The sequence below is a fragment of the Equus przewalskii genome, chromosome 25 (assembly GCF_037783145.1).
Source record: "Equus przewalskii isolate Varuska chromosome 25, EquPr2, whole genome shotgun sequence".
Lineage (NCBI taxonomy): Eukaryota > Metazoa > Chordata > Mammalia > Perissodactyla > Equidae > Equus > Equus przewalskii.
In genome coordinates, this window is record NC_091855.1 from 29024397 (window position 1) to 29047852 (window position 23456).

Below are 23456 nucleotides of genomic sequence, written 5' to 3' on the forward strand. Positions count from 1 at the left end.
TAATACACTGTTCTTTCTGCCTAGAATAATCTTTCCATTTTCTCCCTCTCCTTGATCCTCTGGGAATTACTTACTTATCCTTCTAAACTCATTTAAAACATCACCTCCTTGCTGAAGGCTTCCTTTGTTTCACTGGGCAGAATTAGGCACTGATGCTGTGAAAAATAACTTTTATGTCTGACTATTTTAGACCCTCTTATTGATTTTATTCTACCACCTCCACTCAGTGCTAAGCTAAACAAAAGAAGCAGCTGTGTTTTACTAACCATCTTTTCCCCAATGCCTAACATGGTGACTGCGCCATGTTAGACATTATGAATGAAAGAATGAATGAATTTGGGAATAATACCATGGCAAATATGAGCACATTATATGTTCCAAAAAATGCAACAGCACCAAATATGGTCTTTCACACAAAAAAGCAAGTGAAGAGAAGGTGGGATTTTATAGCAGATTTCCTATAGAATGTGTCCTTGTATGTTACCAGAGTCCCAAAGATCTAGACAGAATCTGAGTGGGTGACAACCAACCCTTGAGCAACAAGATGATTAAAAGAGCCAAAAAAATTATTTTCAAATTACTTCCTCAAGATATTGGACACTGATGCAGACACTATTCTTATTCTGAGGATCTTTGTTGCTATTAAATTAAAGAAGGCATGAGGGATGCATGTCCCATTTCAAAGATGAAGAAAGTGAGGGATGCAGCAGTTAAGGAGAACAGGTAATAAGTTTAGGAGTAATTTTGAGCTCATAGTTGTAACGCTATCTCTTTCTTTTCACTCCAAAAAGCATTTCACAAGGCAAGTGAGAGGGTTGCTATTAGAATAACCTTTCATTCAATCCAATACATGAATACATAAACCATTCACAAACTTCAATACTTTATTATTAGCAGCACTTTGCTTGTGAATATATCCCTCCACTGATTAAAGTGCACCTGTGTGTCTTGACAGTAAAGTTGGAAACCATTCCATTAGACTATTGATTGGCTCACCATGCATCTTTCATTTCCTGGCAACCTTCAAAACTGTAAAGAATCAGAAAAGATCTCTATGATTTAAGATTCAGATACATTTACATTCTTGCCATTAGCAAATATATGTTTCTCAAAAATGTGTTTTTCAAAAAATAGACTTTTAATGTAATGTGGTATTTTGGATTGGATCCTGGAACAGAAAAAGGATATTAGTGGATAAACTGTAGAAATCTGAAAAAAGTGTGTAGATTAGATATTCCTATTACACCAGTATTAATTTCTTAGTTTTGCGAAACATACCATGGTTAGGCAAGACATTAACATTAGGGGAAGCTGGGAAGTCTGTACTATCTTTACAACTCATCTGTAAATCTAAAATTCTTTCAAAATAAAAAGTTTTTGAAAAATGTTACCTCATCCTTACAGACATGCTTTTTTTTTGAAATTATTATTACTGTGAAAAAGCAAGTTTGTTGGTTCCCATATTCATTGCATATTTATCATCTGAAAATATGCAATGAGTACAGCTGAGAGCCTAGACAAGTGGATTCCCAGCAAAGATCAGCCCCACAGCCTTTAATAAGTAAACATGAGCTTACAGCAGATCCAACGTTCCTGCCTGACCATTGCAGGGGAAGGGAGTGAAGTGCCAGGAGATAAAATTGATTTTTTACTCCTTCTGCTAGATAATAATGCCCAACATCTATCTTACTTTTAAGATCAAGGCCAGGAACTAAGACACAGCCTGGAGGGGAAAAAAATCAAAATCAATATTACACATTATATCCTGGCCACATACAATTCATGCTAAAGTTGATACTATGGATACAGGACAGAGTAGTAATATCAATTTACAATTATTTTCCAAGATTAGAGTTTATGATCAATTCCAGGGGCCAAGGCTACGTTTCAGCTACATTGAAAAGTGTGTGTGTATGTATGTGTGTGTTGAAAGAGGAGGATAATGGGCTACAGATGAAGCCAAAAATCAAAATAAAATATAGGAGATGTAAAAAATGGTTTTGTTTCATTGGCACCTTCATATAACTGACTGGGTACAAATAGCGACAGTCAGAATCTGAAGGACACTTAAGCAGCATTAGGTATTCACACATTCATTTAATGAGCATGCATTAAACACCTACCACATGCTTAGAGAAAGACGGTAAAAGGAAAGAAATCTAATATTGCAGGGTGCAAAATTTACAGACCAGTAGACTGAAATGATAATATATTTTTTCTTTCCTTTACATAATACATAATTCTCACTGACCTTAGTAGGATTTAAGAATGAGTAGGGAATGAAAAATTGTGTTTTATTTCCATGTATGCCCTATCCTTAGCAGAATCTGCCCAGTTTTAAAGCCGTTCCATGATTCACAGCCTTAATGCGGGCATAGTGGCATCAGGAAATATTAGGAATGTTTGTGTCAGAGCCTGAATCTTAAACTGGTATGATTCTTCTCAGCACACTTACATTTTAGAAGGGAAATAATGCAAGGATAATATTCAGAGCGACATTTAGAATTTTTGAACGCGAAATGTGCTTTTAATATTCAAAGACAGTAATGAAACCCATTCTCAGTATCACAGTTTGTCAACTTCCAGAAATGTGATCGGAAGTTATTATTTTGAAGTTCATATTTCAATTATAATGCAAACCTAAAATTCTTAATAATAACTGCTAATACCCCTTGAGCACCTGTTGCACATGAGGCACTGTGCTAAGTAAAGACTCATGGACTTCTCGCAGATAATATTATGCCATAAAAAGCGATTAACACCCCATTTGTTACATGGAGATACCAAATCTTAGGGAGGTAAGTAAATGACCCAAAGTGAAACAGCTGGTGAGTGGTGACCTGTGGTTCAAACGCAGGGAGTCTGAGTCCAGAGTTCACACACTCCTCTGAACAATGCTGCTTTCATGGTTCAATAATTTAACTGACCCTAGAATTTCTTTGCCTCTAAAATAATAGTAAAATTGTTATTGCTACTTAAATGGAGCTTTTTTTCTCTACGAAACATGTTATGACATTGTCTTTGTCCTAATTCTTTGACCTCCCTTAGTACAGAAAGTTTTTGTTTTGCAGCATTTAAAAAAAAGTAAGTGTTTAAGTCATAAAAGAGGAAAAGGGCAGAAGAAAAGTTGAGCGTTACATTTGGAAGAAGGTGAAACTTGAGAGCTAGATGGTACAAGAAACAGCAAGCAGAGGAATGGGGATAATATTTGCAGGTCTGCATCGTTCACAGAGGCCTGAAATGCCATGTCAGTATTGAAAATATCACATACAGAAGGGACAGGGCGAAGCAGATCTTGGGGACACATAGACCAAGAGGTGTCCTTGAGGCATTTGCCACAAGAGGGGACAAGTGAAAAACTCTATCCTATGCAAAGAGAGGAAGTATGAGCAGGGATGGCCACCACCAACACTAGGATTGGCCTAGGCATGCACATAATCAGGTGGAAAAAGCAAAAAGAAGCGCCATATTCTGAGGCTGGGTGTGGGTACCTTCTCCTGGTACCCAAAATACTACACTTGCAAACTTAGGATCATTGAGAGGGTTGACAGTGCATCCAATGTGGAACTAGCATGGACTGCAGGGTGCTCAGTGATTGCACCCCAGGGTGCTCAGGGAGGCGAGTCCCAGTCTGTATCATCCTTGACCAGAAAGGGGGGCCAAACTGCCTCCCAAGGAGGAAGAGATTTTAAACAGAAAGTAATCACAGATATTTCAGAAGAAATGTGATGAAAGGAGAAACGCCTTCTGGAGAAGTGATTCTAGCAGGGCAAGCATCTGTGAGCATCACCACATCCAGGACTTGACCATTGTGGTCCAGCCAATGACTCCATACGATGGAAGACAAGGAACTGGAGTCCTGCTCAGGGAATAGCAAGGTTAGGCAGGTGAAAACCTCTCCTCCCTCCCACCCTACCTCATGTAATGCAGGTGCTGCCTATTTAATATTATTAAATATAATTATTAGACCATTCGGGATGACAGAAATGATAGCAAAAAGTTGAAGTCTTTGCCACTTACCTCTAAAACCCTCCCTTTCCTCCACAAATTGTACGGTCAGCTGGCACCTGGAATTATCTATGTCCACCTCTCCAGAGTGGCCACCTCTATCATTTTGAAAGCTAATAACCCTTAGCATGCTTAAAGAGGATTAAGGAAAACAGTTTCCTCCCCTTTAAGGTAGAAGTCTTCTTGGCAAATGTTTTTAGTTCTACTATGTGCTTTGTGATATTTTGCAGGGTAAGTACCCCAAAAAGGGGCCAAAGAGGGGAATATGTACCCTCCAACGACAAGCAATCAGTTGAGAATGATTCCAGCGCAGCCTGAACCCACTTTCTCTCAATACTGTTATTTATAGCAGCACTGGGTTGAAATCTCCAGGCTGCTTCTCTTTCTGTGAATCTGGAAGTGAGAAGCGCTTCGGGAGAGGCCTCCAGGCACCTCAGTGCTGGCTGGAAGATCTGTGCAAACAGCTCCGATTGGTGTCAAAGCCCCCATCTGGGTACACAGTGTGGAGCCATCATCTGCTTATCTGCCCAGTCCGGATATGAATGCGTGGAAGCTGGTACACACGTGTCAGCTTTTCCTCTGGAAAAGGAAGGACAGCCTGTGGGGAGTGGTGATGATGTGTGTGTGTGTGTTCGTGTGTGTGTGAACTGATGAGACAAAATTCTAGTCAATTTTTCAGACTTTTTTCATTTGTAGTGATCTTGCTCTTCCTTTTTATATTATCTTGATGATAGATGCCTGTCCCCTCTTTAAAGATGGCATTTTGCTATTATTCCTGTGATTTCCACTAATTGTGAAGTAGAGCACATGTTACACTCACATCCATTCCCATGGAATCCCAACCCATGATTATAGAAAGACAGTGGGCTTCAGAGTCACACACATAGGGTTCAAATCCCAAGTCAGCCCCATAATCAATCATTCAATGATGCTTCCTGCGTATCAGGCACTGAAATACACCGTTGTGCAAGTCTCACTTTCACGACACTTATGTTGCTATGGGGATAACAGACAACACCTAGGTAAACACAACCCGAGGCGTGGGGTGGAGTTGAGGGCTGTGAAGAAACGAAAACTAGGGTGAAGCATGGCCAGGGAAGATTGGCTGATAAAATGACCTTGAGCCAACGCTTGCCAAACAGTGAGCCATACACAACTCTGAGGGAAAGGTGTGCTATTCAGAACCAACGGTAAGTGCCGGGGCCAGGGATGGGAGTGTCCTGTTGAAGGGTAAAAAGGCCAATATGGACGAGTAGACGGAGTCAGGAGGAGTACACAGAAGACTAGGTCACCTTGGTAAATGACCTCTTTTGAGCTTTAGTATTCAGTTAAATGTGTGAATAATAATACATCTTTTAGGAGTTATTGTAAGGGCTAGAGCAAAAACTTTTAAGGGGTTTATTGCACATCTGGTTCAAAGTAGATGAGCTAGTAATTCTCCATTTTCACCCCCTTCTACCCGCCCATCTGTGCCTGGCTCTATGCCCTGGGAGCCCAACCACTGTGAACCACACCTCCCAGGCTCCCTTGTGGGCCTGATCAGAGGCCAGGAAGGGAGGGGTTGGGATATTTCCTCTCCACTTACTTCCTGTTTTGGTGCTACATTTCTGTCAGTAGCTGCATTTCCTCGAGAATATGACCTTGTGATACCATGATTTATAATAAGAAATATGTATTTGGTCTTCATCCCTGTTCCTGGTACAGAGCTCCTAAAACCCTTGGGATTTCCTAAGTGATGAGAGCAATAAAGGTGTCTTTTGTTATTCATAACAAGACCCTTTCAGCTACATCTGACTTTATGTTAATGAGATACTTTTGGAAAGCCCCCGATAACCTAAGAATGGGGGCTGGTTGCCAGGACACCCAGCCATGTCATTAGAGGGTTGGAGCTTTCAGTCCCACCCTCCTGACATCTGGGACAGATGACAGGCTGGAGACTGACTCAGTCACCAATGGCCGATGATTTACTCAGTCGTGCCTAAATAAGGAAGCTTCCATAAAAATCCAAAAGGACAGGGTTCAGAGAGTTTCTATGTTGGAGAACACGAGAAGATTTGGGAAAGTGGACTACCTGGAGAGGGCATGGAGGTTCCGAGCCCTTTCCCCATCCCTTGCCCTATGCATCTCTTCCATCTAGCTGTTCCTGAGCTATACCCTCTTATAATAAACCTGTAATCTAGTAAGCAAGCTATTTTCCTGATTACTGTGAGCCACTCTAGCAAATTAATAGAACCAGAAGAAGGGATCATAGAAAGCTCTGATTTACAGCCAGTCACTCAGAAGCACAACTACCAACCTGGACTTGCCATTGGCACCTGAAGTGGGAGGAACGACGCATTCTTGTGGGACTGAGCCCTTCACCTATGGGATCTGACATCAACTCCAGGTAGAGAGTATCAGAATTGAGTTAAACTGTAGAATGTCCAGCTGGGGTTGCAGAATAGCATGATGTGTGCAAAACCCACATATCTGGTGCCAGAAATGAAGCAGTGTTGTAGAAAAGTTTTGAAGGCAGAGGAGACACACAGGAGAATATTTTTCTTCTTACATTAGCCCCTTACAAGAAGCCCTGTCTCCCTGGTTCCAGTTGTCCTGGTCTCTCTCAATACTCTTTCCTCTTCATGTCCTTTCAAACTTAGGAGTAGCACTTGCTTACCACGGTTGGTTGTCTCTGGGTACAGCGTCATCCCTCATTTCCTCGCTTTTGTGTTTCTCTAGCTCTGATCATGCCTCTGTGGGTAGTACTGTCATTAAAGTTTCTGAATTTGAATGGTTTGCCATACATTCGCTTCCCTGCTAGGACCAGACTGAAACAGTAGATATTCAATAAATATTATTATGATTGTTGTTTATTATTATTGTTGTTGTTATTACTACTCTCCTCATCAACTCATTCAACCCATATGCAAACTATAATCATACTAGATTGTAGCTATTACCAGAAGACATGAATCTCTTGGAGCATGGTAAGGAAGAAAAGAGAATTTTCCCTGTACCCTTTTTGGTTCTTGGCTGAGACTGTCCCTGTAATAAAAGACAGATTAGCAGGAGAAAAGCAAACAGAAGTTTAATAACATGTAAACCTCCTGTATACATGGCAGATACCCAGGAAACTGAAATGGCCCAAACCACCATCTTTAACACCATCTTTGGCTAAAGACAAAAGGAGACATTCTCAGGTGAGGGGAGCCAGTTATGGGAGGTGACCAGGAGAAGCACAGAAAACCAAAGTAAGGTTGTTATGGAGACTTAAGTCCTTGTCTTCTTCATTGATAAGAGTTTCTAGAGATTTACTGGTGCAGAGAGAAAGACATCCTTGCAAATGGAGATTTCCCTTATAAATGTAAATGTCTCTTGCAAAAGGGTAACTTCTGCATGGTTTTCAGAACTTCTTCTGTGTCTGCTGTTTCTTAAAAATAGTCAGCCTAAAATAATCCTCATGCCAAAGAGGCATATTTTGGGATGGAAAAATATGCTCCTTTTCAATGATCACACCCAGAATACAGAGGTATTCAATATTTTTAGAAGGAAATGCATTAAAACATACAACTTTATCGTGATTCCCTCCATGAGCATGCCATCTAAAAGCTCCGTGGCCACGCTGAGGCTGAAGAGAAGCAGAATACAGACTCTCACCTGTTCCTTCTTGCAGTCTCTCAGTTTCCTATGGCTGCTGTAACCAATTACCACAAACTGGGCTGCTGGAAACCACAGAAATTTATTCTATCACAGTTCCAGAGGCCAGAAGTCTGAAATCAGAGTGTAGACAGGGCCACAATCACTCCAGAGGCTCCAGAGGAGAATATTTCTTTGCTTCTTCCAGCTTCTGGTGCTGGCTGCATTCTTTGGCTTGTGGCCACGTCACGCCCATCTCTGCTCCGTGGTCACATTGTCTTTTCCTCTTCTTTGTCTTCTCTGATGTGTGTCTTTCTTGTAAGGATGCATATGATTCCATTTAAGGCCACCTAGGTAATCCAAGATAAGCTCCTTCTCTCAAGATCCTTAACTTAACCACCTCTTTTGCCACATAAGATAACACTCACAGGTTCTGAGAATTAGAACGTGGACCTATCTTTTGGGGAGTTACCATTTAACCGATTATACTTTCCATACTTTGTTTTCCTATTTTTAGCTACTCTAATATTATACATTAGATTATTTCTTCTTTCATCTTCCAGCCTCTTTCTTTGTGCCTTTCCTTACATTTTAGTCCTTTTTCCCCATCTGACTCTAGGTAACAGAGTGCCTTTGTCTGTTTCTTCTTCAGTTTCTCCAAGCTGAGTAGCCCTATCCATTGAACCCAAGGAAGAGCTCATTCTTTTTCTTTTGCCTAAAATAGTTTTTCCTGGCAGTAGGAAAGGTTCTCAAACATTTTCTGGAACTTTCTTATGAAAAAAAAAAAACAGCCTGGAGGAAAATCGGTTCCTTTTATCACCTGGGGAGTTAAACACTCGGGACTCTAGGACATTACAGCCATGCGTTTCAATGACAGACCCCATATATGATGGTGCTTCCATAAGGCTAGTACCATATAGCCCAGGTGTGTAGTAGGCTATACAATCTAGGTTTGTGAAAGTACACTCTGTGACATTCACACAATGACAGAATCATCTAATGACATATTTCCCAGAATGTATCTGTGTCATTAAGTGACACATGACTAGAGTTTATATCATGACCTATGAAAAGCAACACATTCACCTTATCTTTGACAATATTTAACCCTGATCTTTGGCACAAGCTACATATATGTAAAATTCTGGAAATGTATCTATTAGAACACAAAGAATAATAACATATTTCAAGATAAGGAAGAAAGAAGAATTCTCCTAAATGGCTGTACTTTTAGTCTGAAATGCCTACCTGATAGTCCATTGTTTATTTTCAGCCACACAATGAAAAATTCAGGTATTGTGGTGTGGTGCAAAGAGAAGGATGTGGTTTTTAGCATTCCTTCTCCCACTAAGAAGGCAAAAGAATAGGTAAGTACAGCCATGAACATTTCGGGACCTCAGTTTCCTGTGCAAATAATTGAAGGAGAGAATAGAAGTTGTGCATCCTTCTCTCAAATGGAGAGCTTTTATTCTTTCTAACCTCAATTTGAACGCTGTTTCACAACCTGACAAGCGATCCTTTCCTTGATGGAAATGCTTTGGTGAAAGTTCAAATTATTAAAATGTACTGATATTGATATTTAAAAAGCAACCAAAAAAAAAAACACTACTATCTTCAAGCCAGCATTTGTAAATTACTCTAGCTCTTCCTTAAGATTTCAAAGGAGACCCAGACTGTTTGTTTCCTCTCATTTGGCTTCATTTCGATCCCCCACTGTGCACCATAGGGGCAAAGAGGCACCATAAAAAAGGAAGAGAAAATAAACCAGATGATCAATCAGATGATTGAAGGTTTTTTGTTTTTTTCTTTAACCCAGAAATGCAGGTGCTAATTATTCTACCAGCCTTCCTATAGGTTGCACAGGGATAATAGGTGAGCAAAGGCTAATTTGGCAAGCTATAATAACAAATTATCTGTTTGAAAATCTTTTCATGATTTCAGTCTCAGCTGTACATTGAACGTTTTTAAATGTTTCAGATTTGCACTATTCTTTACAATTCTTTTCGAAGGTCCTCCACTTTCTCATTTCATTTTTGTGTGTTAATTTATTCCCTGGGCCACCTGTTGCAAGAACTGTCTATTACTTCAACAGAATGTAGAAAATTGTGTTCCTTTTACAAGTTTTTAAAACAACAACTCCACTAATGCTAAACCTTTAACCACACTGCTGGTAGCCTTCTTGTTTTAAGGCATCATCATGGTAATTTCTCTATAGAAAATAAGTTTAAAACTGAGAAATTCTGAGGTATGATTATTTTTTTAATATTTGTCCTTTTATGCTTTTTTTTTTTTTTTTTTGGTAAGGAAGATTGGCCCCTGAGCGAACATCTGTTGCCAATTTTCCTTTTTTTTTCTCCCCAAAGCCCTAGTATGTAGTTGTCCATTCTACTTATAAGTCCTTCTAGTTCTTCTATGTGGGATGCCACCACAGCATGGTTTTATAAGTGATGTGTAGGTCTGTGCCCAAGGTCAGAATCAGTGAACCCAGGACTGCTGAAGTGATGTGAACTTAACCACTATACCACCAGGCCAGCCCCATAAGCTTGATTTGGCTTTTACTGCAGAATTGGCAGCCCGAGGGAAGTTACTTCACTCCTACATCCCTATTTTAAAACTGCATTATTATACCTACCTCTATCACATATAAAATTATTAGATAAATTGATTCAGTTATGGACTGAGTCAGGCCAGGGAAAATGTAGAAGGTGAGGCGGTAACAACTTATTTAAGTTGCTGTAGTACTTGCCCAACTAGGAGTGGCATTCTGTCCCCGTTTGCGTTAGCAAGGGAGATGCAGGCAGGGGCGGTTGAACTCTAAACTGTAGTTCAAACACCCCAGGGGTCTGTTCCCCATCTCCAGAGGGGTAGTCTTCACTCTCGGGCCCAAGGGTGCTTGCTGAAGCTGATCACTCTTCCTTTTTTTTTTTTTAAAGATTTTATTTTTTTCCTTTTTTTCCCCAAAGCCGCCCAGTACACAGTTGTATATTCTTCGTTGTGGGCCCTTCTAGTTGTGGCATGTGGGACGCTGCCTCAGCGTGGTTTGATGAGCAGTGCCACGTCCGCGCCCAGGATTCGAACCAACGAAACACTGGGCCGCCTGCAGCGGAGCGTGCGAACTTAACCACTCGGCCACGGGGCCAGCCCCTGATCACTCTTCCTTTTGACATGGCTGACAAAACATTTCCAGAGTCAGGGAAAATATTTGTATTCCTGAGATGAGTGTGTAGAAAATATCAAGGGTAGTATAAAGCCTGAAGCTTGTGTCACACTTCAAATGTCTTAAATTTTCTGTAAGGAATTATTAACTTTCCTTAGGTTGTATGTCTTCTTGGAGGTTGCCTCTTGTCTGCCCTTCCAGCACCAAGGAAAGCGTCTGAAACATACTAGACCCTCAAAAATCCATTCATTTATGCATCTCTTAATTATTGAATATCTACTATGTGACAAATACTCTCCTAGGCTCTGGGATACAGTAGTACAACAAAACAAAAAAAAAAGGACAAAACTCTCTGCCTTTGTGGGGCTTGTAATCCTATTAACAAGACTGTGATACACACATGACTGTGTGATATCAAAATCTAGTTTTACTTACCTGACATCAAGACTTGATTCTTCCAATTCTTCCTGTGTGAACCTACACAAGTTACCTAACCATCCTGTGCCTCACTGCTTCATCTATTAAATAGGGATAACAATAATTCGTATAAGAATAAACTAAGTTAATACAGCACTTCGAATACTGCCTGGCACATAGTGAGTGCTCACTGCTGTCTATTACTAGTGTTCATTATATTTTAAGTTCATTATACATCTAAACCAGATGTGTTGTGTTGCTGATAAGGTCTCCTATCTGCCTTCCTACTAGCTGTGTATATGTATTGTGACAAATAATATAATTTTTTTTATACCTGGAAAACCAATACAGACAACAATCTAAATCTTCAATAGATATGTAACGTTCTTGGTTTCATAAAGTTTATATTCTAATGGAGGAATACAGACAATAAACAAATAGATACAAGTCAAGGGATAGTGCTATGAAGAAAATAAATTGTTAAGTGATGGGGAAAAACTTAGTTCAGACTGAACCGGCAAGAAGATGGTGTGTTAGTAGAGACCTGAAAGAAATGAGAGAGTAAGTCGTGTGTGCATGTGACGGCAGAGCAGTCCAGGAAAGGGAACAATAAATTCAAAGATCCCACAGGCACAAAAGAACCGAGATTGTTGGACAACAGTAAGAAGTCGATTTTCTTCAAAGAGAAAGATGTCCATTTTTCCATAGAGACAGAGAAAGTCCATTTTCCCTAGTCAGGGAAATTTTAGTGTGAAACTAACTTCTAAAAAGCATTTGCACACTAGGATTAGTTTATACTTTACCAGTGTCTATATTATAAATGCATTTTATTTATTTCTAAAGCCTAATTGTCCAAAGGGTAAAATCATAACTCTCATGCAAGAGTAAAATGAACCATGAAAGCTTATCAAAGATTTTATTCAACTCTTTAGTTAATGGTGGAACCAGTATTAAGATCAGTTTAAAGAATATTTGTGGATCTAGGTATTTATAGTCAATTTAATAAGGGAAAGTTAGGATAGATTACTAGATTAGATACAAAATTTGTAATTATCTTATAGGGCAATAAACTCTAACTTTGGGATTAACTTTTTACCAGACAAAAATTCTTTGCATCTCTACTAGATAAAAATCCACATGTTAATATGTAATCTCACTAAATTGAGATTTTAAACAATAATAAACAGGGCCTTGAGGGAGTCCATTCTCCTATATAACATTGAAAGGATATGCCAGCCACCTTTTGCCTTATTTCCAACTTTTAGATAATTTTTCTTAACACAATTTAACTTTTAGAGATATGCTTTAAAAGAATAATGAGATATCTATGTGGTTGCTCAGTGTATGTTAGTTTCTACTATCTTTAAAGATTCAGGAGATGAAGATCCTTATTCAATGAGATTTGGACAAGTCAGAGTTCTCTTTCTCTTTCTCCCCAACAATCTCTTTTGTTCCAATAATCTCTTGAGTTGAGATTTGTTTCTCTTGATATAAGCACAGTCCTCACTGTTAGGCACCAGAACTCAGGGGAACAGCTGTTTGAGTTCATTCTATTCCAATATTTGACCCAGTTCAATGGATTATTCTTACTAGAAACAATTCACTTCTTATTTTAAAGACGTTACTTTGACCCGTAGTTTTCAATGCATAGGGCTAAGTCCACACAGACACAATCATACCTTGGAGATCCAGATTCTCTCTAGAGAATGTACGTAGGAATTCTGTGCTTCTAATTAGCAATTATCAACGTCCCAGTCCTCCCAGCTATGGAAGGGAGGTGAAGAGCATGTATGTGAGCTAAGCTTTGGTATATGTCTTAATTTTTTCAATGGCAAGAGTATTTCCCTTTCCTTATGGTAACATCCTCATTTCTCTTGCTTCCTGGACTCTAATGGGAATGTAGGAATGAGAAGCATTTCCCAGCCTTAGCTTGTCAGAAGTTGGAGGGGGTCACAAATCTTCAGTGTCTTTTATTATACCAATGAGAACACTTCCTTTCTCCGTCTCCCTTACTTCACAAGATGCCTGCCTCATACCTCATTGTCCAGATATCAAAGACATGAGGATCATAAGGAAACAATTACCCTCTCATGACAAGGGGGAAAAAGCTTTACATTATTAAAAATGAGGGTAATCATTAACAATTACTCAAAATGAATGTGATGCAAGTTTATTAATCTCTCCCCTCCATAAAGACCAGTATGCTTCTGCAAACTACCTGAATAGAGGACACTAATTAGCTTAAACAGCACAATAAATTCCAGCACCAGAACAACCAAACTCTTCTCTTTAGACACAGTGACTCTGTTCAATGAAATCTAGATTTGTGCCCTGCGGCAGAAACACTGCTCCTGAGGCAACATTAGAAGCTAGGCCTTATTCCCTTGGTCAGACTGCTCTGTGAAGTCATTTGCAATCCATTTTCTTTTAATTGGAAACAAATTAGTACTGTCTGGAGAGAACAATGTGAACATTGAACCTCAATCTTTTGGTCGAGCACACCCAAACAGTATGTGCAATTTTTTTTAACACTTCCTTTTTAGCTACAACTTTTGAGCCTCCGATTATTTAATGTGGCCTCTAGGGTTCTCCTATAAGCAAGCCATTAATGTTAATGTGAAAATCTTGCAATGTTTGGAACAAATTAAGCACACACTGTACCCTAACTATTTTGCAGATATTGCTGCTTTGCTGGGTAGGTTGAGGGCAGGAAGTTACTGGAAACTTTTTTAATCATCTGGTAGATATTAAGCTGAAAGGATCTCTTCTGTCTACGCCCATGGCTTAAACTCTGTTTAGTAAACAGACAGCACACAGCTAACTGCTCTGACTTCTCTTTGAAATGAGTTTATAAATAAAAGGCCACCACTGCTGTGTATATTTCCATTTATGAAGCTGATAACCGCAGAGTGTGCTATTATTAAAAAATGTGTGTGCTGTGAAAGTGACTGCTGAGGATAAATGTCAGTTAGTGCCCATGGGACAGAAGATGAGTCAACTACCCACTGTCTTCAAGAACACGATGATCGCTTTATAGCTCCTCTAACTCAAAGGTTATTTTTAAAAGGAAGCTGAGGTTAGGTAAAAGATCAAAACCTTCATTTACACAAAGCTGAACTCTTCAAGGTATGTCCTCAGACCCCTGGCATCAGAATTATCAAAAGTCCTTGTTAGATATTCTGATTCCTAAACCTAATCCTACCCTTGACCTTCTGAACCAGAATTATGGGATGTCGGATTCCAGATTCTGCAGTTGTATGCACCCCAGGGGTACTCTGATTCACACTAAATTTTAAGAACCCCTGGGAGATGTCTTTTTCTCACCCTGTCCTCCCTCTGCACACTCTTCTCAGCCTCACTTCATCTCCCAGACTTGCCCTTGAGGCAAGGAGGTGACTGTGCAGTCAAGTTTAAGTCACATGTTTAATAATAACTGGAAGAGAAATGATTGTTAAGCCAGCTATGTCTATTAAACTAGAATTATCAAAGCCAGATTGGTGAATCATTTAGAAAGAATTAAAAGATTAATCTCCCTTACTGAAGAGTAGTTGAATTGTCCTACCCGATAGTCTGAGTGGATTAACACCTCTTAGGGGGATGGGGTACCGTAGAGGTAATATGTGTGTGATTCTCATAAATGCTAACTGACAGCTTGCTTTGGCAGATATATCAAATTTCTGCAAGTGCTATTTGAGTCAGCCTCCAGCATGGCTCAGCTTCTGGCGGAGGCTTTGGGAACTATGCAGTTTGCTCAGAGCAGAAGGGTGCCATGACCCTCAGGTAGCATGTCACCCACTAGCTGTTGTTTTCTGTCTCCAGAAGCCGTACACTAAGAGTTAACTATCCCTACCTCTAGGATATGAATATTCTAGAAAACTTAATTCCTTTTTATTTTGGCCTCAATTTAAATTTGTGTTGCCTCCTTGTTATTATAGGCATAATATTTGCTCAGTAAAACTTACTTGCTTTGTTAAAGTTCCCAAAAGGCTTGTGTTTTCAAAGATGTCGTTTAAACAGTGACGTTTTTGTTTTATTTTAAAGTCAAGTGTACAGAAAAATGTTCATCAATTACTACAGTAAAATACTTCTCAGTCATCACCTAGGATATATTTCTTAAAGATTTCACATAGTTTGAATTATCTTGCATTATATTTGTTACCTAAGCATGACATTTTATAGGAACCTCTCGTGATTTTAAACATTCTTTTTTGATTTTCTGCCATATTTTCAGATACCTAATTGATTATTTATTCTGAAATACTAACATCAGTGATATTGATTCAAATTTAGGCTTCAAACACTTAGAAATTTAGTGTGGCACTGTAAATTTAAGGATATGCATAAAACAGCAAAAATCTACGACTCATGGGGTCCAGGAGGGATCTATTCCAATCAGCATAATTTCTTTTTTTTTGAGGAAGATTAGCCCTGAGCTAACTACTGCCAATCTTCCTCTTTTTGCTGAGGAAGACTGGCCCTGAGCTAACATTCATGCCCATCTTCCTCTACTTTATACGTGGGACGCCTACCACAGCATGGCTTTTGTCAAGCGGTGCCATGTCCGCACCCAGGATCAGAACCGGCGAACCCCAGGCCACCGAGAAGCGGAACGTGCGAACTTAACCACTGCACCACCAGGCCGGCCCTCAACATAAGTTCTAATAAAGCAAAACAACAGACATAACCAGTTTCTTTCTTACCAGATGCAGTAAGAAAGTTTGCTTAATGTTTCTTTCGCTGCTTATGCAGAACAGTTACTAAAAGAAAAACTTTTGTGAATGATAAGAATGCTTTCATTTCCACTCTCTACAATGGAGGGATGTGAACTCCTCCTTGGAGATAATGGGAAAGTCTCTACTCCTCACCAATATGTTTCACATAAACCATGACAGTGATTTCAAAATAAACAGCATCCGTCATCGCAGAGATCATAAAGATGTAGCTCAAATTCTCTTATTCCGACCTGAAACTAATCCCTGAATTAATGAATGCCATGTGGGTAAATCAGAGGGACTTGAACCAGGACTAGGGTGTTAGTACTATGAATTGAGTCACCAAGAGATTACAGTCAAAAGTCAAAAAGTTCCACTTCTTTTTGAAAACATAAAAATAAAGTATTTGGATGATGAGATTTATACACATTTATGTAAATAAGGTCATACTAAAAAGTCATTCTGTAACTTGTTTTTGACAGAAATTCACATTAAATTAAATCATTCTGTTTTGGAAGCAGATCCTTGTCATTAGTAGGTTTTGAAAATATGTAGCAAAAGGATCACATAACAAAATGAGTGTAGTAGGGAGTGACTCTCATCCTTATTGCCACTTAACCGGCTTTGCCACACAGAAAGATTATAGTGACCTTCAAATTGACTCTGAAAAGAAATGATATACTAAATTTTATGAATCAGTGCAGTATTACAATTATAAAAGTGGGCAGAACTTTCTCTTTCATAAAGAGTTTTCTATTGGTTCATTGTTCCTGATTCAAAAGAGAAGAGCAACCAACCATCTGGAAGTGAAACACCTAAACTATTATCCTGAAATTTATTTGTGCTCTTCCTGTGTCTTGATCTCTCTTTACCTGAGGGACCTCAAGGCTCCAAGTTTCCTGACCCCTGCCTCCTCAGTTTCCAGGAGAGGAACTGGCTCTCAGGATGCTGGGTGCTAGGTTTTCAAACACTGTCTGTTTTCTTTCCCAGTGCTGTCTCGTTGAGTCGCATGCCCTCCAGAGGGCAAATAGGACTCAAAAGATCCTCCATATTTGTCGGCGGTGATACATTCTGCTTTCTCCCACGAAGCCGGTTCTTGTTCATGGTGGAAGCTCGTAGACCCAGGTTTGCATAGCCACCCACACACCTACCTCACAAACCTCTTTTCTTCCTGTCCCCTGCTTTCTTGAATCTCAGTTTATTGTTGCTGTCAAAAGGAGATAAGCATATGTTTGTCAGGATTACTTCCTGAAAAAGATCCCGTTTCAGACTCATTAAATAAATCGTGACTTTGGAAAAAGAGAAGGCAAAGAGTATTTTTGTTTCTCCCTTCCCCCAGAAAGTGGTTTGCATTAGCAGAGGAGTTAATAAAACTGCTTTGGTCAAGGTTGTATGCGAATTTTTAATATATATCTTATGTGATTTATATGATAAAGCCACTTCTGTATTATGCTCCCTCCGAGTGTCCAGACTTCTTATCACTGAATCACAGTACAACCTCCTAACAAGTTTGAAATTTAGTTAGAAACACGACTACTTCCCTACAGGCTCTGAGGTCCAGCTCTTTTCTTTAATACCTGATAGTAGCTGCTATTAGACTTTAGCTGTTTCAGTTATTTCCAAAGCATTTCAGTCTTTGGTGCATACATCTGAATCCATCAACAAAAAAATTTTTAAGACTCTACTATGTTCCAAAACAAAAGATTTTTAAGAATCTACTACTTTTAGATTTTATTTTTTTTCCTTTTTTTCCCCAAAGCCCCCCGGTACATAGTTGTATATTCTTAGTTGTGGGTCCTTCTAGTTGTGGCATGTGGGACGCTGCGCCAGCATGGCTCAATGGCCACGCCCAGGATTCGAACCGATGAAACACTGGGTCGCCTGCAGCAGAACGCGTGAACTCAACCACTTGGCCATGGGGCCGGCCCCCCAAGAATCTACTATTTTTAAAAGTCTACTAGCTGATGAGAGAGAAAAGGGCTATAAAGTTTATTAGTTGACCTCAAGAATATTAAAATTAAATAGATAAACAAAATATGTAAGGGATGGACTATGAGATTTTTCCTCTAAATGCAGTAGAATTTTGGAGATTCACAAAGTCTGGGGTTATGGCATTAAACTGAATTTTGAGATACGAGGATTTGGATGCATGGAATCATGGAGCACAGAAAACAGCATATGAGCCCAGGCCTAGATAAGTGGAGACTATGTTAGAGGCAGCATCACCAGCATATGCTGGAGTCTGCCTGCCTGCAGAGGAGGGCCGTGTGGGAAACACTGGGGAACCAGTTGGACTAGGCATTATTGATCTAGTTTATGATGATTTTAAAAGTCAGGCGAAGTACCTTAGATTATGCCCCTCTGACATTTGGGTCCTACAGGAAGCAGATGTCAAGACAGAGAAGCACAGGAAATGTATTGAGGGCAACGTCTGTGAAAAATAAAGAGGGAGAGAGCAGAGCAGAGGTAGCAAGAAGACCTTCAGACCATTACAGGTCTGACATCTGTGGAAAAAGAGGAGGAAGGAAAGAGGGTTGGTTAGAAGCGTCCTCTGACTGCAGTGCATCTATGAGAAAGTCCCAGCCAGACCAATGCTGTCTCTGGCCCAAGGATCCTGTGTTGGAGGAGTCCACTTTAGGCAGAAATGACACAGGCCCAGTGTTACCACCACATGTAGTCACGGTCCGGGAGCTATTCAGGAAGAGCACGGCCTCAGCTCTAAAGCTGAGGCAGAGCCCACAGCTGCAGGCTGTCAGCCTACAAGGCAAGTTCTCTCTTGAAGGGAAATCTGAGTGGTGCACACCAGAGGCTGCCACAGCCCCCAACTGCCTTTACCAGCAAGTTTAATCGTTGACGCGTGGTATTAAAGGGCCTCTGCACACTGACTCCAAATGACTTCCTCAGACTCCTGACACAAGTGGATTTTAAAACACCTTGTGTGGCCAGGTCAATGGCTTAGTGGTTAAGTTTGTGCTCTCTACTTTTGCCGCCCAGGATTCGAAGCTTCAGATCCCAGGCGTGAAAATATACACCGCTCAACAAGCCACACTGTGGGGGCATCCCACATATAAAGTAGAAGAAGATTGGCAGGGTTGTTATCTCAGGGACAATCTTCCTCAAGCAAATGGAGGAAGATTGGCAACAGATGTCAGCTCAGGGCCAATCTTCCTTACCAAAAGAAAAATAAATAAATAAAACACATTCTGGTTCTGGACAGGCTCTTTTGAATCTAACTGCCAGAGGCCAACAAAAAATTCCAAAAAAGAAATGTATTGGCTCAAAAATACAGAAATTATAAAATTGGTTTGGCATTAACAAATATTTCATTTATCATTTATTATCTACTTTATGGCATTTTTTCCAACCATATTAAGTGTTGGATTTAGTATCTGTGAACATATTGTCATAATTGAAAACAGTTTATAGGTTAGAATTTTCTCCTTCTTGAAAGTTTTTCAGAAAACAGGCAATGATTGATATGAAGTCAGAATCAACGTTAAGCAGTTACTCATAGCCAATTTAATTCAAAGCCAAATTTTAGAGCAAAGACTTATGTTTAACTTGTAATGTGGGTGCATTTTAATGTGCTTTATATAATGAGCGGTGGGACTTCTAACAGGCTTGTGGATTAGAATATTCTAGGATGTGCCCACTTCTGCAGAGATGCTTCTGGGACAGGTAGGTGGCTTTGTGGCATTATTTCTATGCATTTACATTCTCTTTAACTAGAGTAGCAACTTTTTTGTTCATTTTCTATATTGAGATTTGAGATATGCTTACATAAAATACACCAAGCACTGTTTCAGAGACTGGGGATATAGCAAGAAAGCGTAAAACAGTTTTATCTTTTTATTTTTTTTTCTTTTTGAGGAAGATTAGCCCTGAGCTAACATTCGCTGCCAATCTTCCTCTTTTTGCTAAGGAAGAGTGGCCCTGAGCTAACATCTGTTCCCTCTTCCTCTATTTTATATGTGGGACGCCTTCGACAGCATGGCTTGATAAGCGTTGCATAGGTCCCTGCCCCGCTCCAAACTGGCAAACCCTGGGCCACTGCGTGAACTTAACTGCTGAGCCACCGGGTCAGCCTCTGTAAAACAGTTTTTTAAAAAAAGGAAAGTAAAAGAAAGAAATCTGGGATGAATGAATAAAGAAGATGTGGTATATATACACAATGGAATACTACTCAGCCATAAGAAATGATGAAATCCGGCCATTTGTGACAACATGGATGGTCCTTGAGGGTATTATGCTGAGCGAAATAAGTCAGAGGGAGAAAGTCAAATACCATATGATCTCACTCATAAGTAGAAGATAAAAACAACAACAAACAAACACATAGCATTGGAGACTGGGTTGGTGGTTACCGTAGGGAAAGTGGGGGGAGGGCAAAAGGGGTGATTAGGCTCACATGTGAGGGGATGGACTATAATTGGTTTTTGGGCGGTGAACATGATGTAATCTACACAGAATTCGAAATATATTACGATGTACATCTGAAAGCTACATAATGTTGTAATCCAATGTTACTGCAATTAAAAAAAATAAACAATTTTTAAAAAAAGCAAACTTAAGGCAAACAATAAAATATAAAAAAAAGAAAGAAATTTGTTCCTTCAAGTAACTTTCGTCATGGGACGGTTACTGGTTACAAATAAATAAACTAGTATAATAGATAGTACATTAGACAGTGATAAGTATGGTTGAGAGAAATAAAGAAGGAGGGAGGGAAAGAGGCTGTGCTGTTTTAAACGGGGCGGGGGCTGCGGGTCAGGGAAGGACTCACTGAAGGAGATGGGGGCGGTGTCAGGGAGAAAGTCGTCGGTTGCATTTTGACACATTATATTGAAATTCCTTATAAATCCAAGTGGAGATGCCTGTGAGGTAACTGGATATACTTGCTAGAAGTTCCAAACAAGATCTAGGCCAAAGATAGACACTTGAGAGTTACGTATATGGTATCAAAAACCATTCATTCAACAGACAGATATATATTAAACACCAGCTATGACTGGGCAACTGCTTTATGAACTCGGGATGTGTGGCATCAACAAAACAAACAAAAATCCCTTCCACGTGGAGCTCGTTATTAAGTTGGGGTAGGAGAACACAATAAAATATACAAGCACATTAGGTGGTGTGATGGTTAATATATGTGTCAGCTTGGCTGAGCCATGGTGTCCAGATATTTGGTCAAACATTACTGTGGATGTTTCTGTGAGGACATTTTTGGATGAAATTAACATTTCGATCAGTGGACTGAATCAATAAATCAGATCATCCTCCATAATGTGGGTGGGCCTTATCCAATCAGTTGAAGATGTAATAGAACAAAAGACTGAGTTTCCTCAAGCAGGAAGGAATACTGCAGCAGGTGAGCTTTGGACTTGAACTACAAGATGGGTTCTTCCCTAGATCTCCAGGCTGCCAGCCCACCCTGAAGAGTTTGGGCGTACCAGGCTCCATAATTACATAAGTGAATTCCTCGAAATGAATCTCTCTCTTTATATGTACACATCCTACTGGTTCTGTTTTTCTGGAGAACTCTGACTAACACAGATAGTGACAAGGAAGAAAAATTAAAATGAGGAAGAGGTATAGAGAATATGTGAGGTGTTTGTAGGTGGTGAAGGCAGAAAGAACCTCACTCTAGAGATGATGTCTGCAAAGACCTGAAGGAGATGCTCTCTTCTTAGACATGAAATCAGATCCCCTAGAGTAAGGGTGGCCAAACCTTTCCTGCAAAGGACGAGATAGGAAATATTTTTGACTTTGTGGGCCATCGTTCTCTGTCACAACTATGCACTTTGTGGTTATAACATAAAAGCAACCATAGACAACAGGAATGAGTGTGACTGTGTTCCAGGAAAACTTGATTTACCACAACAGACAATCAGGATTTGTCCTTTGAATAATAATTTGCAGACCCTGACCTGGGGAGTTAGGATAGTGAGAGAAGACAGAGCTCAGGGGTCACTAATCAAAGAAATTAAGAGGCACAAGACTAGGAGGCTGAAAAGAGACCAGTGAGAGAATGGGAACACCAGGACAAGGTGATATCCAGACGAGAAGAAGTCAACATATGTCAAGGAAGAGGGACAGATCGCCTATGTCACCTATTAAGGTGAGAACTGACACTTGATCATTGTGTTCAGTCACATGACAGACATTGGTAGAAGGACCCTACATTTTAGTGTAATAGATAATAAAGTATGCCCCCCAGATGCCCCCTTTTCAGGGCTGACATAGGTGTCCCCAGCCATTGGGAATATCAGCTGCTTGTGGCTTGCATCTTATCTCTCACTGGAATTGCCCTCGTCTACAAGAAACTTCCTCACCCAAAGTTACAATCCCTAGCTCCCAATAGGCAGCCCACGGCTGACGCAGGGACACAAATGTTAGCCAACTTACCTCAATTTAACATCACTATGAAGGTCCAACATGGCTTCAGAGCTCTCCCATAGGATGGGCTGAGCCTCACTTGTAGGCACATGGTGAGTCAGCTTCCACCTCTGCCTAATCTTGCCTTCCTCACTTTCTTCCAGTTGTGCCTCTTGGAATGCTGCCCCATGAACCTTCTGCATGGAACTCTCCATTACAGCGTCTACTTCTATAGAACCCTGTCTAAGACACAGGGTTTGCCCATGGACCACCCAGGTTTTTGCCTATTATCCTGATGTAGTTGTTAACGGCACTCTTTTCACTCTCAAAGGTGTCTCAGTTTGGGTGATAAACTGTATGATCGCCCAAGTCAGAAGCGACCTTTGCAAGAGTAGTTTGGTGGTATAGTAGGGGCACCAGTCACTGACTAGAGGTGGGGGGGTTTGAGAGGGAGAAATCAGAGGCAAGGAATGGTACACAGAGAGCATAGACAACTCTCCAAACAGTTTTTCTCTGTGTGGAACAGAGTAAGTTGATGGGGGCAGTGGAATCAAAAGAGATATTTGTTTGTTAAGATGGGAGAACATACGGTTTACATTTTCGCTAATATGAATGATCCAGTGAAGAGGGAAAAATAAACACTGCAGAAGAGAGAGTGGACATTAGCAGAAGCAGTGTTTTTGAAGAGGTGGGTGGAATAAGATCTAATCCACAAGTGAAGGAGTTGATCCAAGATAGATAGGTTCATGGCCAGTTCTTCATTGTAATAGGAGGGAAAGCGGTATTTGATGCCAACATGAGGAGGCAGGTAGATACAACTGCAGGAATATTGCTTGCATCTGTTTCTCAGTGAAATAGGAAAAAAAGATGCTTATTATAGTACTCTTCAGAAGATTGCCTGCCATTCAGTCCCTTGCCTGATATTAAGTAAGAGTTCAATAAAAGTAAGCTTTTATTAATACTCTTAAAGTGATTCTGCATCCTTTTAGATTAGCTGGATTTTGTTTTTTAGAAGAAAGATACTTTTGTAAAAAAAAATACTTTATCAATTCACTGCACTTGCACAATTCATCTCACTGGTCAATCTAATTTCCTGATTTTCCTTCAAACAAGGAAAGGAAATAACCTTAAGCTTGAGTGATTTGAAATCAGACATTTTCTCCTCCTGC

General features: G+C 40.0%; 1 long non-coding RNA gene across 1 annotated transcript; it reads right to left on the reverse strand.

Moving 5' to 3' along the window:
• Positions 1–862: 862 nt before the first annotated feature.
• Positions 863–22477, reverse strand: LOC139079289 (uncharacterized). Its single transcript, XR_011532779.1, has 4 exons — positions 22318–22477; positions 20693–20827; positions 17061–17116; positions 863–1029 (listed from the first exon to the last, which is right to left on the reverse strand). It is a non-coding gene; the product is annotated as an uncharacterized lncRNA (long non-coding RNA).
• Positions 22478–23456: the final 979 nt, after the last annotated feature.